General features: G+C 45.3%; 1 protein-coding gene across 1 annotated transcript in view; it reads left to right on the top strand.

The window, feature by feature from the left end:
* The window catches only part of gfra4a (GDNF family receptor alpha 4a), a 207,705-nt gene extending 192,903 nt beyond the window's left edge, over nt 1-14,802 (top strand). The window contains exon 9 of the mRNA XM_080194898.1: nt 12,483-14,802. The gene's annotated coding sequence lies outside the window, so the exon portion shown is untranslated. The remainder of the gene's footprint in view (nt 1-12,482) is intronic.
* The last annotated feature ends 361 nt before the right edge of the window (nt 14,803-15,163 follow it).

Below are 15,163 nucleotides of genomic sequence, written 5' to 3'. Positions count from 1 at the left end.
GAAGGTAGGGCAGTGGATGTTGTCTACATGGACTTCAGTAAGGCATTTGACAAAGGCCCCTCATGAGAACTAGGAGCAGGAGTAGGCCATCTGGCTCCTCGAATCTGCTTCGCTATTCAATAAGATCATGGCTGATCATTTTGTGGACTCAGCTCTATTTACCTGCCATAAACCTTAATTCTTTTACTGTTCAAAAAGTTATCTATCCTTGCCTTAAAAACATTCAATGAGATGACCTCAACTGCTTCACTGGGCAGGGAGTTCCACAGATTCACAACCCTTTGTGTGAAGAAGTTCCTCCTCAACACAGTTCTAAATCTGGTTCTCCTTATTTTGAGACTATGCCCCCTAGTTCTAGTTTCACCTGCCAGTGGAAACAACTCCCTGCTTCTATCTTATCGAGTCCTTTCATAATCTTACATGTTTCTATACAATCTCCCCTCATTCTTCTGAATTCCAATGAGTATAGCCCCAGTCTATTCAATCTTTCCTCGTAAGCCAATCCTCTCAATGCTGGAATCAACCTAGTGAATCTCCTCTACACCCTCACCAGTGCTAGTATATCCTTTCTCAAGTAAGGAGACCAAAACTGTACACAGGCCTCACCAGCACCTTATACAGCTGCAACATAATCTTGCTGTTTTTAAACTCAATCCCTCTAGCAATGAAGGACAAAAACGTCATTTGCCTTCTTAATTATCTGCAAACCAAATCCTTGAGATGCCTGCACAAGGACAAGCAGGTTCCTCTGCACAGCAGCATGCTGCAATTTTTTACTATTTAAATAAGAGTCCATTTTGCTGTTGTTCCTACCAAAATGGATGACCTCGTATTTACCAACATTGTACTCCATCTGCCAGACCCTTGCCCGTTCATAGATTATCCATATCCCTTTGCAGACTTTCGGAATCCTCTGCACACTTTGCTCTTCCACCCATCTAGTGTCATCTGCGAATTTTGACACACGATACTTGGTCCCCAGCTCCAAATCATCCATGTAAATTGTAAAGAATTGCAATCCCAACACTGATCCCTGAAGCACACCACTAGTCACTGATCGCCAACCAGAAAAACACCCATTTATTCCAACTCTTTGCTGTCTGTTAGTTAATCAATCCTCTATCCGTGCTAATACATTACCCATAACACTGTGCACTTTTATCTTATGTAGCAGTCTGGTGCCGCACCTTGTCAAATGCCTTCTGGAAAACCAGATACACTACATCCACAGGTCCCCCATTGTCCACTGCATGTGGAATGTTCTCAAAGAATTCCACCAAATTAGTCAAACATAACCTGCCCCTCATGAGCCCATGCTCCATCTTAGCAATGGGACAATTTATATCTAGATGTCTCACTATTTCTTCCTTGCTGACAGATTTAAGCATTTTTCTCTATTACAGAAGTTAAGCTAACTGGCCTATAGTTACCTGCCTTTTGGCTACTGCATTTTTTAAACAGTGGCATCCCATGTGCTGTTTTGCAATCTGCAGGAACCACCCCAGAGTCCAGCGGACTTTGGTAAATGCACCAGTGCATTTGCTGTTTCTCCCACCATCTCTTTGAGATGGAGATGCATTCCATCAGGACCAGGAGACTTGACTAACTTTAGCCCCCCCCCCCCCCCCCCCACACAACCCCAATTAACTTGCCCAACACTATCTCTTTTGTGAGAATGATAGTTTCTAGGTTCACACCTGCCATAGCCTTCATAGCCATGTCATCAATTTTTGGCATGTTATTTGTATTTTCCACTATGAAGACCGACACAAAATATCTGTTCAGTGCCTCAGCCATTTTCTCATTTTTCAGTTATTACATCCTCCTTCTCGTCCTCTAAAAGACCAATGTTTACTTTTGCCACTCTTTTTGTTTTATATATTTGTAGAAACTTTTGCTATCTTTTTATACTCTGAGCTAGTTTACTCTCATAATCCATCTTACCTTTATGGCTTTTTTTTTGTGGCTTCCTGCCAACCTTTAAAGATTTCCCAATCCTCTAGGTTCCCGTTAATCTTTGCCACATTGTAAGCATTTTTGATACCCTCCTTTATTTCCTTAGATATCTATGGGGGATTATCTCTTTTTCTACAGTCCTTCCTTATCACTGGTATATACTTTTGCTGAGCACTTGAACAATCACTCATGGCAGACTGGTGCAGTCGCATGGGAGGTGAGCTGACAAGGTCATAGAAGACAAAGGGTAAGGTGGAAGGGTGCATATCTGAATGGCGATCCGTGACATGTGCTGTTCCTCAGGGATCAGTGCTGGGACCGTTGCTGTTTGTAATATATATAAATGACTTGGAGGAAATGTAACTGATTTGATTAGATGACACAAAGAACAAAATCAGCCCGGGAAACAGGCCCTTCGGCCCAATGAGCCCACGCCGCCATCTCAACACCACCAGTCCCCCTCTCCACCCACGACCCCTGTCTAATGTTTTATGACCATCCAGATTGAGGGAAACTGATTTAGAGACAATTTATTCCAGCCTAACAGCACATCTTTGGGGTGTGGGAGGAAACCGGAGCACCTGGAGAAAACCCACGCAAGCACGGGGAGAATGCGCAAAGTCCCACAGACACTGGCCCAAATGCATGTGTCTGCACAGCAATCAGTAATAGTCACTGAGCTGTCATCTTGCCCAGTATCTGGTCCAGTTTAGGCACACACTAACGACATGAAGCACTAGGCCCATCTCGAACAATCAAGAGCAAGCCCAGTACGACCCATCGCGTGTATGCCCCTCGTTGGACACGAGGTGGACCGACTTAAAACCTGTGAATGAAAAGAGAAAAAACATTATTATCATACCATGTCCATTTACCTTACCAGGGACGCCCCCAATGCTAATGACCCTTATTTAAAACAATCTCCTATATCCACCCATCTCTAACCCAGTCATGTGTCTGTCTAAGTTACTCTTAAATGACTCTAGCGTGTTTGCCTCCACCACCTTAGCAGAGCATTCCATACCCCCACTACCCTCTGTGTGAAAAACCTCCCTCTAATATCTGTGTTGTACCTCTTCCCCCTCACCTTAAGTCCATTGCCCCTTGTCCTACGTGTCTCTATCATAGGAAATAGCTTACCTCTGTTTACTCTATCTATACCCTTCATAATCTTATATACCTCTATTAGATCCCCCTCAGTCGGCGAGTTTCAAGGGAAAAGAGCCCCAATTTCTTCAATCTTTCCTCATACCCCAGTCCTTCCATACCAGGCAACATCCTGGTAAACCTCCTCTGCACTCTCTCCAGAGTCTCCACGTCCTTCTGGTAGTAAGGCGACCAGAACTGGACGCAGTACTCTAAATGCGGCCTAACCAATGTTCTGTACAACTGCAACATTAGACTCCAGCTCTTATATTCTATACCCCTTCCTATAAAGGCTAACATACCATAGGCTTTCTTCACCACACTCTCCACTTGCACTGCCACCTTCAAAGACTTGTGCACTTGCACCCCCAGATCTCGCTGCGATTCTACACTCCTTACGGGCTTACCCTTTACCATATAACTCCCCCCTACATTATTCCGGCCAAAATGCATCACCTCACAAAGGTTAGTGGATTTGCAGATAGCGATGAGGACCATCAGAGGATGCAGATCAGTTTGTGGTGGAGAGATGGAGTTTAATCCGGACAAATGTGAGGGAGTGCATTTTGGCATGCCTAATACAGATAGGAAATATACGTAAATGGCAGAACCCTTAAGAGTATTGATAGGCAGAGGGATATGGGTGTACAACTACGCAGGTCACTGAAAGTGGCAATGCAGGTTGAGATGGTAGTCAAGAAAGCATAAGGCATGCTTGTCTTTATCGACCGGAGCATTGAGTTTAAAATTTGACAAGTCATGTTGCGACATCACAGAACCTTAGTTAGGCCACACTTGGAATATAGTGTTTAATTCTGGTCGTCATAGTACCAGAAGATGTGGAGGATTTGGAGAGGGTAGAAAAGATTTACAAGGATGTTGCCTGGTATGGAAGCATGAGGAGAGGTTGGAGAAACTTGCTTTGTTCTCACTGCAACAACAGAGGTTGAGGGGTGACCTGATAGAAGTCTACAAGATTATGAGAGGCATGAACAGAGTGGATAATTGGAATCTATTCCCGACAGTGGACGAGTCAATTACTAGGGGGCATAGGTTTAAGGTATGAGGGGCAAAGTTTAAGGAGATGTACAAGGCAAGTTTTTTACATAGATGGTGGTGTGCGTCTGGAACTCGCTGCTGGGGAGGCAGTGGAAGCAGATACAGTAGTTTTAAGGGTGTCTAGGCAAATATGTGAATATGATGAAAATAGAGGGATATGGTCCCCGGAAGGGGGTTTTAGTTCTGTCGGGCAGCATGGTCAGACCGAAGGGCCTGTTCCTGTGCTGTAATTTTCTTTGTTCTAAAGGAAGCCATTTAAGCGGGCAAAACAAAAAGTAATTTAGTGGTAATAGGGGACAGTACAGTGAGGATTAAACAAAAAACAATACAGCACAGGAAACAGGCCTTTGGCCCTCCAAGCCTGCACCGCTCATTGGTCCAACTAGACCATTCTTCTGTATCCCTCCATTCCCAGTCTGCTCATGTGACTATCCAAGATAAGTCTTATGCAGATAAGACTGTTCTCTACAGCAAAGAGCAAGAATCCAGAAGGGTCTGGTGCCAGGTTCAGGATATTGCTCAGAGCTGGAGTGGAATTTGCACTGGGAGAGGGAGAATCCAGTTGTCATGGTCTATATACAAAACAGGTAGAACTAAGAATGAGGCTATGCGTTGCCAGTGTGACGACCTAGGCATCAAATTGAGAAGCAGAACTTTAAAGATAATCTTTGGGATTGTTTAGCAATGCTGGGATCTGTTTAGTAGTGAGCTGCATAACTAGAGTTTTAAACTAAACAGTGGGGATAAGGGATGAAAGTTGAAAAGATGTGGTAAACTAAAGAGTAGAAACAAGGCAAGAAAGAAAGGTGTTAATATGAAAAATGATAAACAGACTGACAGGAAGAGGCAGAGAGTACAAATCAAAGAGTACACCAGCAGGTAAGGTTGGAGATTACAAAAATAATACTAAGGGACTAAGGTAAAGTCTATCTGAGTGCTTTCATAACAAAATAGATAAGTGAGAACAGAAAAAGAAAAATAAGTATGACCTGACAGCAATTACCGAGATATCACTGCAGGATGACAGATTCAGACCAGAAAATTGAAGCAGGAAACTGCAGGCTAGTTGGAGGGAAAATCTTAGAAGCCATTATCGAATGTGCTATAGCAGGGCACTGAGAAAAGTTCAAGGAATTCAGACAGAATTAACATGCTTTTGTGAAAAGGAAATCATGCAACCAATTTATTAGAGTCTTTATCCACGTGTTGTGGATAAAGAGGTGCTCAAGAATGTAGTATACTTAAATTTCCAGAAGCATTTGATAAGGTATCACATTAAAGATTATAAGAACATAAGAAATAGGAGCAGGAGTAGGCCATCTAGCCCTTCGAGTCTGCCCCACCATTCAATAAGATCATGGTTGATCTGTCGTGGCTCAGTTCCACATTCCCGCCCTCTCCCCATAACCCTTAATCCCCTCTCTTATCAAAAACCCATCAACCCGCGTCTTAAAAATATTTAGCGAGGCAGCCTCCACCACTTCAACGGGCAGAGAATTCCAGAGATTCACCACCCTTTGAGTGAAGAAGTTCCTCCTCAACTCCATTCTAAACCGCCCCCCTTTTATCTTGAGGCTGTGCCCCCTAGTCCTACTATCCTTTCTGAGCGGGAAGAGTCTCTCCACCTCTATCCTATCCATCCCATTCATCATCTTATATGTCTCAATGAGATCTCCCCTCATTCTTCTAAACTCTAACGAGTACAAGCCTAATTTATTCAGCCTCTCCTCATAGCTCAACCCCCTCAACTCCGGCATCAGCCTAGTAAACCTCTGCACTCCCTCCAAGGCCAAAATATCCTTGCGTAAGTACGGCGCCCAAAACTGCACACAGTACTCCAGCTGCGGCCTCACCAATGCCCTATACAGCCGCAGCAAGACCTCCCTACTTTTATATTCAATCCCCCTCGCTATGAAGGCCAGCATCCCATTCGCCTTCCTGACCACCTGCTGCACCTGCAAGCTGGGTTTTTGCGACTCATGCACAAGGACCCTGAGGTCCCTTTGCACCGTCACCTGCTGCAGTTTTTCGCCACGTAAGTAATAATCCTTCCTACCATTATTCCTACCAAAGTGGACCACCTCGCACTTGCCAACATTAAATTCTATTTGCCAGTTCCTGGCCCATTCGCCCAGCCTATCTAGATCCTTCTGCAGACTCTCCACACCCTCCGCACAATTTGCCGTTCCACCAATCTTGGTATCATCAGCAAATTTCAACACCCTACACTCGGTTCCCTCCTCCAGATCATCTATATAAATGGTAAATAGCTGAGGCCCCAGCACCGACCCCTGGGGCACTCCACTAGTCACCATCCGCCAATCCGAATAGCACCCATTGACCCCCCACTCTCTGCCTCCTATTTGACAACCAGTCCTCTATCCATGCTAACACCCTACCCCCAACTCCATGCCCCCTGACCTTCTGCAATAACCTGTTGTGAGGTAGCTTGTCAAACGCCTTCTGAAAATCAAGAAAGACCACATCCACCGGCTCTCCTCTATCCACCACCCTAGACACATCCTTATAGAACTCCAGTAAATTTGTCAGACACGACTTCCCTTTAAGGAAACCGTGCTGCGTCTGCTCTATCAAGCAGTTCCCCTCAAGATGCCTCGCTATTTCCTCCTTGATGACAGATTCTAACATTTTACCTACAACAGACGTTAAACTAACAGGCCTATAATTCCCCGCCTTTTGCCTGGCACCCTTCTTAAACAATGGCGTAACATTAGCCATTTTCCAATCTTCCGGCACTTCCCCAGAATCCAGCGACGTCTGGAAAATAACCACCAAGGTATCCACTATCACCTCCGCCATTTCTTTCAGGACCCTCGGATGCATTCCATCCGGTCCTGGGGACTTGTCCACAATCAGCCCCCTCCAGTCTGTCGAGCACCACCTCTCTAGTAACAGTAATGTCATCGAGACCCTCCAGTCCTACCACTTTTCCATCTCTAACATCCGGCAAATTATTCACGTCCTTCTCCGTGAAGACTGAAACAAAAAAGTTATTCAAGACCTCAGCCATATCCCCATCCCCTACCACTAAGTCCCCCTTCTCATCCTCTAAGGGACCAACGTTCACCCTAGCCAGCCTCTTCCTTATATATTTATAAAAACTCTTGCTATCCTTTTTTATATTAAGCGCTAGCCCAGCTTCATAGTTTCTCCTACCCTTCTTTATCAACTTCTTTGTCAATCTTTGTTGACATTTAAACCTCTCCCAATCCTCTTCTTGCCCACTACTCTTAGCTACTCTAAACGCCTCCACTTTTAATTTAACACTTTCCTTCACCTCCTTCATTATCCACGGCTTATTACCTCTCCTCCTACGGTCCTTTTTGACCATCGGAATAAATTTCTGCTGAGCACCAAGAAAGATCTCCTTAAAGATCCTCCACTGCTCCTCAGCAGACCTACCTTCCAATGCGCTCCCCCAGTCCACATTCACCAATTCTTCTCTCATCCTACCGTACTCCCCTCTGTTCAAACAAAGGACGCGTGTCCGGGAACCCACTTTCTCCTCCTCCATCTGCACCAGAAACTCCACCATACAATGATCACTCTCCCCAAGAGGATCCTGCACCGCAAGGTCCCTAATTCTACCCGCCTCATTACATAGCACCAGATCCAAGATAGCTCGCTCCCTCGTCGGCTCCAACACACACTGTTCCAGGAAACTATCCCGGCAGCATTCCAAGAACTCCTCCTCGAGCCCACCTTGTCCAACATGGGTCGACCAATCAATATGCAGATTGAAATCCCCCATAACTACGGCCGTCCCATTCCTGCACGCCGCACTTATTTGTGCGTTAACAGCCTGCCCCACCTCCAGATCATTATTCCAGGGCCTATAGACGACACCCACCAGCGTCTTCCTCCCTTTGCTGTTCCTGATCTCTACCCACAACGATTCCACGTTCTGCTCCTTGGTTCCAATATCATCCCTTGCTACCACCGTGATGCTATCCTTAATCAGCAGAGCTACGCTCCCCCCCTTTTCCCTCCCACCTATCCTTCCTAAACACTTGATACCCCTGGACATTCAGCTCCCAGTCCCTGTCACCTTGCAGCCACGTCTCTGTAATGGCCACCAGATCATATCCATTTGTGTCGATCTGCGCCACCAACTCATCCACTTTATTCCAAATGCTTCGCACATTCAGATAAAGCGCCTTCATCCCAGCCTTCACCTGGACCTTATTTGCCGGAACGCCACCAACCATACTCACGCCCCTTACTCCCTCTATTATTGGGACATCCTCGGCCTCTATCCTTACCTGTACCGTCTCCTTAACTTTAGACCCCGTAATGTCACCTACCCTCACACCCTCCCCCCCCTAATTAGTTTAAAGCCCTGTCTACAGTCCTCTTTACACGATTCGCCAGCACTCTGGTCCCAGCACGGTTCAGACCAACCCCATCCCGCCCGAACAGGTCCCACCTACCCCAATACTGGTGCCAATGCCCCATAAATTCAAACCCATTCCTCCCACACCAATCCCTGAGCCACCCATTCACTTCCTTAATCCTATCAACCCTACACCCGTCTGCACTCGGTTCAGGCAGTAGCCCAGAGATGACCACCTTGTCGGTTCTACTTTTTAATTCCATTCCCAGCTTTTCATACTCCCTCCCCAGATCCTCAGTTTGCATTTTGCCTACGTCATCGGCACCCACATGAACCACAACAACCGGATTCTCACCCTCCCACTCCAGGTTCCTCTGCAGCCCATATGCAACATCCCGGACCCGAGCACCAGGCAGACAACACACCCTTCTGTGCACTTTGTCATTGTGACAAAGGACAGTGTCAAAACCCTTAACCCCACTATCCCCAATTACAACTACGTTCCTTTTCCCCTTCTCTTTGCCTATGTCCTGCTGCATCACTGTACCGTGTGCAGTCTGCTCACCGACCTCACCTCCCTCGTCCTTGTCCAGACTGGAAGCAAGAACCTCAAACCTGTTATGCAGCTTGAGAGTCTGAGGCCTCCTCTCCCCACCCTCCTTCCTCCTCTCAGCAGCCCCCTCTTGTTCCTGACCCTTACAGTAAGCCAGTCTAGGGGGGGTGGATGTCTCTTGCACCCCATTGACAATGGCACCCTTTCTCCCCCTGATGAGCCTCAGTGTCTGTAGCTCAGAGGCCAGCTCATCTACCTTGAGCTGGAGCTCCTCCAGCAACCTGCACTTACTGCAGACATGGTCACTGGGGAGGACCCTGGGGTCCACCAGTTCCCACATCATACAGAAACCACACATCACATGCCCCTCCATTATTCACTGTAGTAATGTTGAAAATTTCCACACGAACTCACCTGGCCCTTTTTCTCTCCAGCCCTTTTGATATTAAGCCCTAATTGCTCACTCTACTTCCCTCTCACTCCACTGCCCGCTCAGACGCTGCCCGCTGTCTACACCAGGCCTCCTTTTAAACCTGGCGCTGATTTAAAGCTGATGGCCCACAACTGCCTGCTAACCACTCCCTCAGAATTCTTAAAGCAGTAAATACAATAAATGCTTTAAACAGTTCTACAAAGAACAAAGTGCTTTAAACTTATTTAAACAGGTTTTTAACAGGTAAAAGCTTATCTCTCTCTCTCTGCTCCTTCACTCGTAAGAAGTGGGATTAACACATTGGTGTGGATAGAAGATTGGCTAGCTGACAGGAAACAGAGTAGACATAAATGATTCATTTTCTGATTGGCCAGATTTAACCAGTAGTGTGCCACGGGGATCACTGCTGGGGCCTGAACCTTTTTCAATTTATGAAACCAAAAGAAAAAATGCTGGAAAATCTCAGCAGGTTTGGCAGCATCTGTAAGGAGAGAAAAGAGCTGATGTTTTGAGTCCAGATGACCCTTTGTCAAAGTTAAAAGGTGTAGGAAGTGGGAGATATTTATATGGGGGGGGGGGGGGGGGTGGAGGAGGAGGAGTTGGGGGGGGGGCCTGAATGAAGGGGCTGAAGGTGTGGTTGCTAAATTTGCAGATGACACAAAGATAGGAAAGTTAAGTTGGGATCGGGACATTATAGGAAAGTAAATAGGAAAGCTTATAGAAAGTTATTGTTTATAGTTACTGAATATATAAGCAGGGAGTTCCTTAATTAAGGAAAGGCGTAACTGCATTAACAACAGTTCAGAGAAGGTTTACCAGACTAATACATGGGATGTCTTCTGATGAAAGGTTGGATAGGTTAGACTTGTATCTGCTAGAGTTTAAAAGAGTGACATAAGATCCTGAGGGGACTTGACAGGGTGGATGTGGAGAGGGTATTTCCTCTTGCGGGAGAATTTAGAACAATAGATCACTGTTTAAAAATAAGGTTTTGCCCATTTAATACAGATGAGGAGAATTTTTTTTTTCTTGGGTCACGAGATTTGGAACTCTTTTCCTCAAAAAGTGGAGAAGGCAATCTTTGGTTATTTTTAAGGCAAAGGTAGATAGATTCTTGATGAGAAAGGTGGTGAAAGGTTATTGGGGTATGTGGAAATGTGGAGTTGAGGTTACAAACAGCCATGAACTAGTTAAATGATGGAGTGTGCTGAGGGGGCCGAGTGGCCTCTTCCTGCTCCTAATCTATGTGTTTATACGTTACCTCATTCTGGTTCCCCCATGATGAAGAACATCCTTTCAACATCTCTACTCCCAAGCCCCCTTAGAACCTTAAATAAGATCACCACCTCTTATTCTAAACTCCAATCAATAAAGGCTCAACCTCATCAATTTCTTTCTCATAGGACAACTCATTCATCCAGTGAGCCAATTTCTGAGACCAAAACTGTCTGCAGTACCCTAGATATGGTCATACCAATGCTGTGTACAGTTATGGCAAGCCTTCTCTATTTTTATACTCCAATAAACTCAACATTCAATATTCCTTCCTAATTATGGATTACACCGACATGCTAACTTTTGAAATCCGTGTGTAAGGATCCCTCTATTCCTTCTTACACAGGGCATGGATGTCATTGGTTATCCCACGATTTATTGTCCACCCTTAGGATACATGCCTTTATTAGCTGAAGCACAGAATATAAGAGCAGAGAGTTATTATGGAGCTGTATAAATCGCCCTTTCAGCCACAGCTACAATACTGTGTGCAGTTCTGGTTCCCATGCTGTAGGAAGGATGTAATTTCACTAGAAAGGGTGCAGAGGAGATTCACCAGGATGTTACCTGGGCTGAAGCATTTCAGCTCTGAAGGGAAGCTGATAGGCTAATTTTCCAGTTTGTTAGAGCAGCAAAGGCTGAGGGGACCTCATCAAGGTGTACTAAATTGAGTGATTATAGATAAGGTAGATGGGAAGTAACTTTACCCCTTAGTAGAGAGGTCAGTAGCCAGGGAACGTAGATTTAAGATAAGGAGCAGGAGATTTGGAGTGGCACAGTGGTTAGTGCTGCTCCCTCCTAGCACCAGGAACCTGGGTTTAATTCTGGCCTCGGAACACCGTGAGAAGTTTGCACGTTCAGCTCATGCCTGCGTGGATTTCCTCCAGGTGCTCCAGTTTCCTCCCATAGTCGAAAAATATGCGGGTTAGGTGGATTGGCCATGCTAAATTGTGTCTTAGTGTCAAGGGGACTAGCTAGGGTAAATATACGGGGATAGAGTCTGTGTGGGATTGTGGTCGGTGCAGACTCAATGGGTAGAATGGCCTCCTTCTGCAGTGTAGGGATTCTATGATTTAGAGGGATGTGAGAGAAAACTTTTTCATCCAAACATTGCTGATAATTTGGAATTCTGCCTGAAAGGGTGTTGAGGTGAGAACACTCACAACATTTAGGAAGTATTTAGATGAGCAGTTGAAATGCCATGGAATATAAGGCTGCAGACCAAATGCTCTAAAATGGGATTAGAATAGATTGGTGTTTGATGGCCAGCACGGACTTGACGGGCCAAAGGACCGCTCTTTGTGTTGTATGACTATGACCCCTGTTAGTCATTTAATTGTCTGCCCATTCATGACTGCATGTGGCACGACTGCAAAACTCAGCTCTGATCTACCTCACAGCACCAGGGACCTGGGTTCACTTATGGCTTTGGTTGTAGGGTGTGGATTGGCCATGCTAAATTGCCACTTTGTGTCCCAAGATGTGTAGTTTAGATGGATTAACCATGGTAAATATATGGAGTTACGGGGATAGGGTGGGAGAAAGGCCCTGGTAAGGTACTCTGTCAGAGAATCGGTACAGACTCAATGGGCTGAATAGCCTCCTCCTGCATTGCAGGGTTTCTATGATCCATTGGCTGCGTGCTTGCTGAATGCTGTTGCTTGCTGCTTTGTCTAAGTTGGCATCCATTTATTCCTGTGTTGCAGGATCACTCAGTTGACACCTCATTTTAAGTATGTCTGGTTCTGCTCCTGGTATGTTCATGGGAGACCATGCAGACGCTACAACAACAGATGAATGAACACTGCTCGACAGTCACCAGGCAAGACTGTTCCCTTCCTGTTGGCGAGCACTTCAGCGGTCACGGGCATTCGGCCTCTGATCTTTGGGTAGACGTTCTCCAAGGCAGCCTTCATGACAGACGACAGTGCCGAGTCGCTGAGCAGAGACTGATAGCCAAGTTCCGCACACTTGAGGACGGCCTCAACTGGGATCTTGGGTTCATGTCACACTATTTATAACCCCCATGACTTGCCTGGGCTTTCTACATCTCACTTACTGTCCTGGCTGGAGACAATACACATCTCTTTAACCTATGCTTAATGCTATCTCCACTCACATTGTCTGTATCTTTAAGATTTGATTAGCTGACTAGCTGTAAAGACTTGCATTCTAATCAGTATCCTGTAAACTGTGTGCCATTATATGATCAGAACGCTGTTTGTGATCAGAACTCCACTCACCTGACGAGGGAGACAGAACTCCGAAAGCTAGTGGCATTTACTACGAAATAAACCTGTTAGACTTTAATCTGGTGTTGTGAGACTTCTTACTGCCCAGGTTGATGCCAGGTGATCTGTCAGTTTCATGCTTTTTTGTAGACTTTTGAGTTGTTTTACAATTGATTAGCTTGCTAAACAATGTCAGAGGATTAAAAGTCAACCACATTGCTGTGAGCTTGAACTCTAGAGGTGAGATGAGAGTAACTGCCCTTGACATCAAGGCAGCATTTGGCCCCTTGTCACTCAAAAATTTTGGCACAATCTGGGGTGAAGCAGCCCTCTTGGTGGGTGGTGAATCTCTGGAATTCTCTGCCCGTTGAAGTGGTGGAGGCTTCCTCGCTAAATATATTTAAGACGTGGGTAGATAGGCTTTTGGTAGGCAAGGGGATTAAGGGTTATGGGGAGAAGGCGGGAAATTGGAACTGAGCCACTTCAGATCAGCCATGATCTTATTGAATGGCGGGGCAGGCTCAAAGGGCTAGATGGCCTACTCCTGCTCCTATTTCTTATGTTCTTATGTTGATTATCCACAAACATTTGGTCCCTCTGCCAGTGAAACATAATGGCAACAGTGCATATCTTGTACAAGATACGCTGCAGGAACACATAAAAGTTCCTTCGATAGTATCTTCCAAATCTGCAACTGCTACCAACTAGAATGGTAAAGACAGCAGCTATATGGGAACACCACTAGGAAGTTCCCCTCCAAACCATGCACCATCCTGATTTGGAAATATATCGCCGTTGTTTCATTGTTGCTGGGTCAAAAATCGAGGAACTTCCTCCCTAACAGCACTGTGGGTGTACCTACACCTCAGAGACTGCAGTGGCTCAAGACAGCTCACCACCACCTCTCAAGGGCAATGAGGGCTGTGCAATAAATGCTAGCCCAGCCAGTGAGGCCTATATCCCATGAAATGAATAAAGCGCATTCGTGATTTACAACAATCAACAATGTTTTATAGTCACTATTGTTGAAACTAGCTTTTTGATTCCAGATTTATTAACTGAAATTTAAATTCCACCAGCTGCCGTTTGGGATTTGAACTCATGTCCTCTGAGCCTGGGCATTACTAGCCCAGTAACATGACTGCCACACCACAGCTATCTCTGTATTACGGCACTCTGCAGCTCCTCCATTTATATAATAATCTCCCTTTTTGTTCTTCCTAACAAAGTAGATAAGCTCACATTTTCCAACATGACACTTCTTACGCCAAATTTGTCAAGTAGAAATGGTCAAGAGCTTCAAGTTTTTAGGTGTTCAGATCACCACCAACTCCATGTCATCACTCAATGCCAATACTATTGTTAAGAAAGCTCAACTATGCCTCTACTTTCTCAAGAGACTAAAGAAGTCTGTCATGTCCGCTACGACTCACCAATTTTTACAGATGCATCATAGAATGGATTCTTTCTGGTTGGAACGGCTGCTGCTCTGTCCAAGACCACAAGAAACTACAAAGGGTCATGAATGAAGCCTAGTCCATCACGCAAACCAGCTTCCCACCCATTGACTCTGTCTACACTTCCTGCTGCGTCAGAAAAGCAGCTAGTATAATTAAGGATCCTATGTACCCTGGACATACTCTCTTCCATCTTTTTCCATAAGGAAAAAGATACAAATGTCTGTGGACACGTACCAACCAACTCAAGAACAGCTTCTTCCCGCTGCCATCAAACGTTTGAATGGACCTTACATTAAGTTGAGCTTTCTCTGCACCCAAGCTATGACTAATATTAGATTCTGCACTCTTTCCTTCTCTGTGGTATGTTTTGTATAATATGCAAGAAACAATACTTTTCACTGTATACTAATACGTGACCATAATGAGTCAAATTTATGCTCAGCTCACTTACTTGGCTTATCTTTGTCCCTTTGCAGACTCTGTTGCCTGAATTTTACCATCACACCCACCACCCCCAGGCTCGGAGAACAGAATTCTCTGTTGGCCTCGGGCGGTGTTTTACAAGCCTCACCCAAGCGAGGTCGTAAAATGCCAGCATATATCCTTCTGAGACCTTGCTTTCCTGTTGATTTTTGTATTGTCAGCAAATTTGTCCACAGTACACTTAGTTCCTTCATTCAAGGATATAGATCATCA

The sequence above is a fragment of the Carcharhinus amblyrhynchos genome, chromosome 1, assembly GCF_965287045.1.
Source record: "Carcharhinus amblyrhynchos chromosome 1, sCarAmb.v2.hapA, whole genome shotgun sequence".
NCBI lineage: Eukaryota > Metazoa > Chordata > Chondrichthyes > Carcharhiniformes > Carcharhinidae > Carcharhinus > Carcharhinus amblyrhynchos.
Note: the sequence above shows the minus strand (reverse complement) of the source record. Positions and strands in the feature narration are given on the sequence as shown.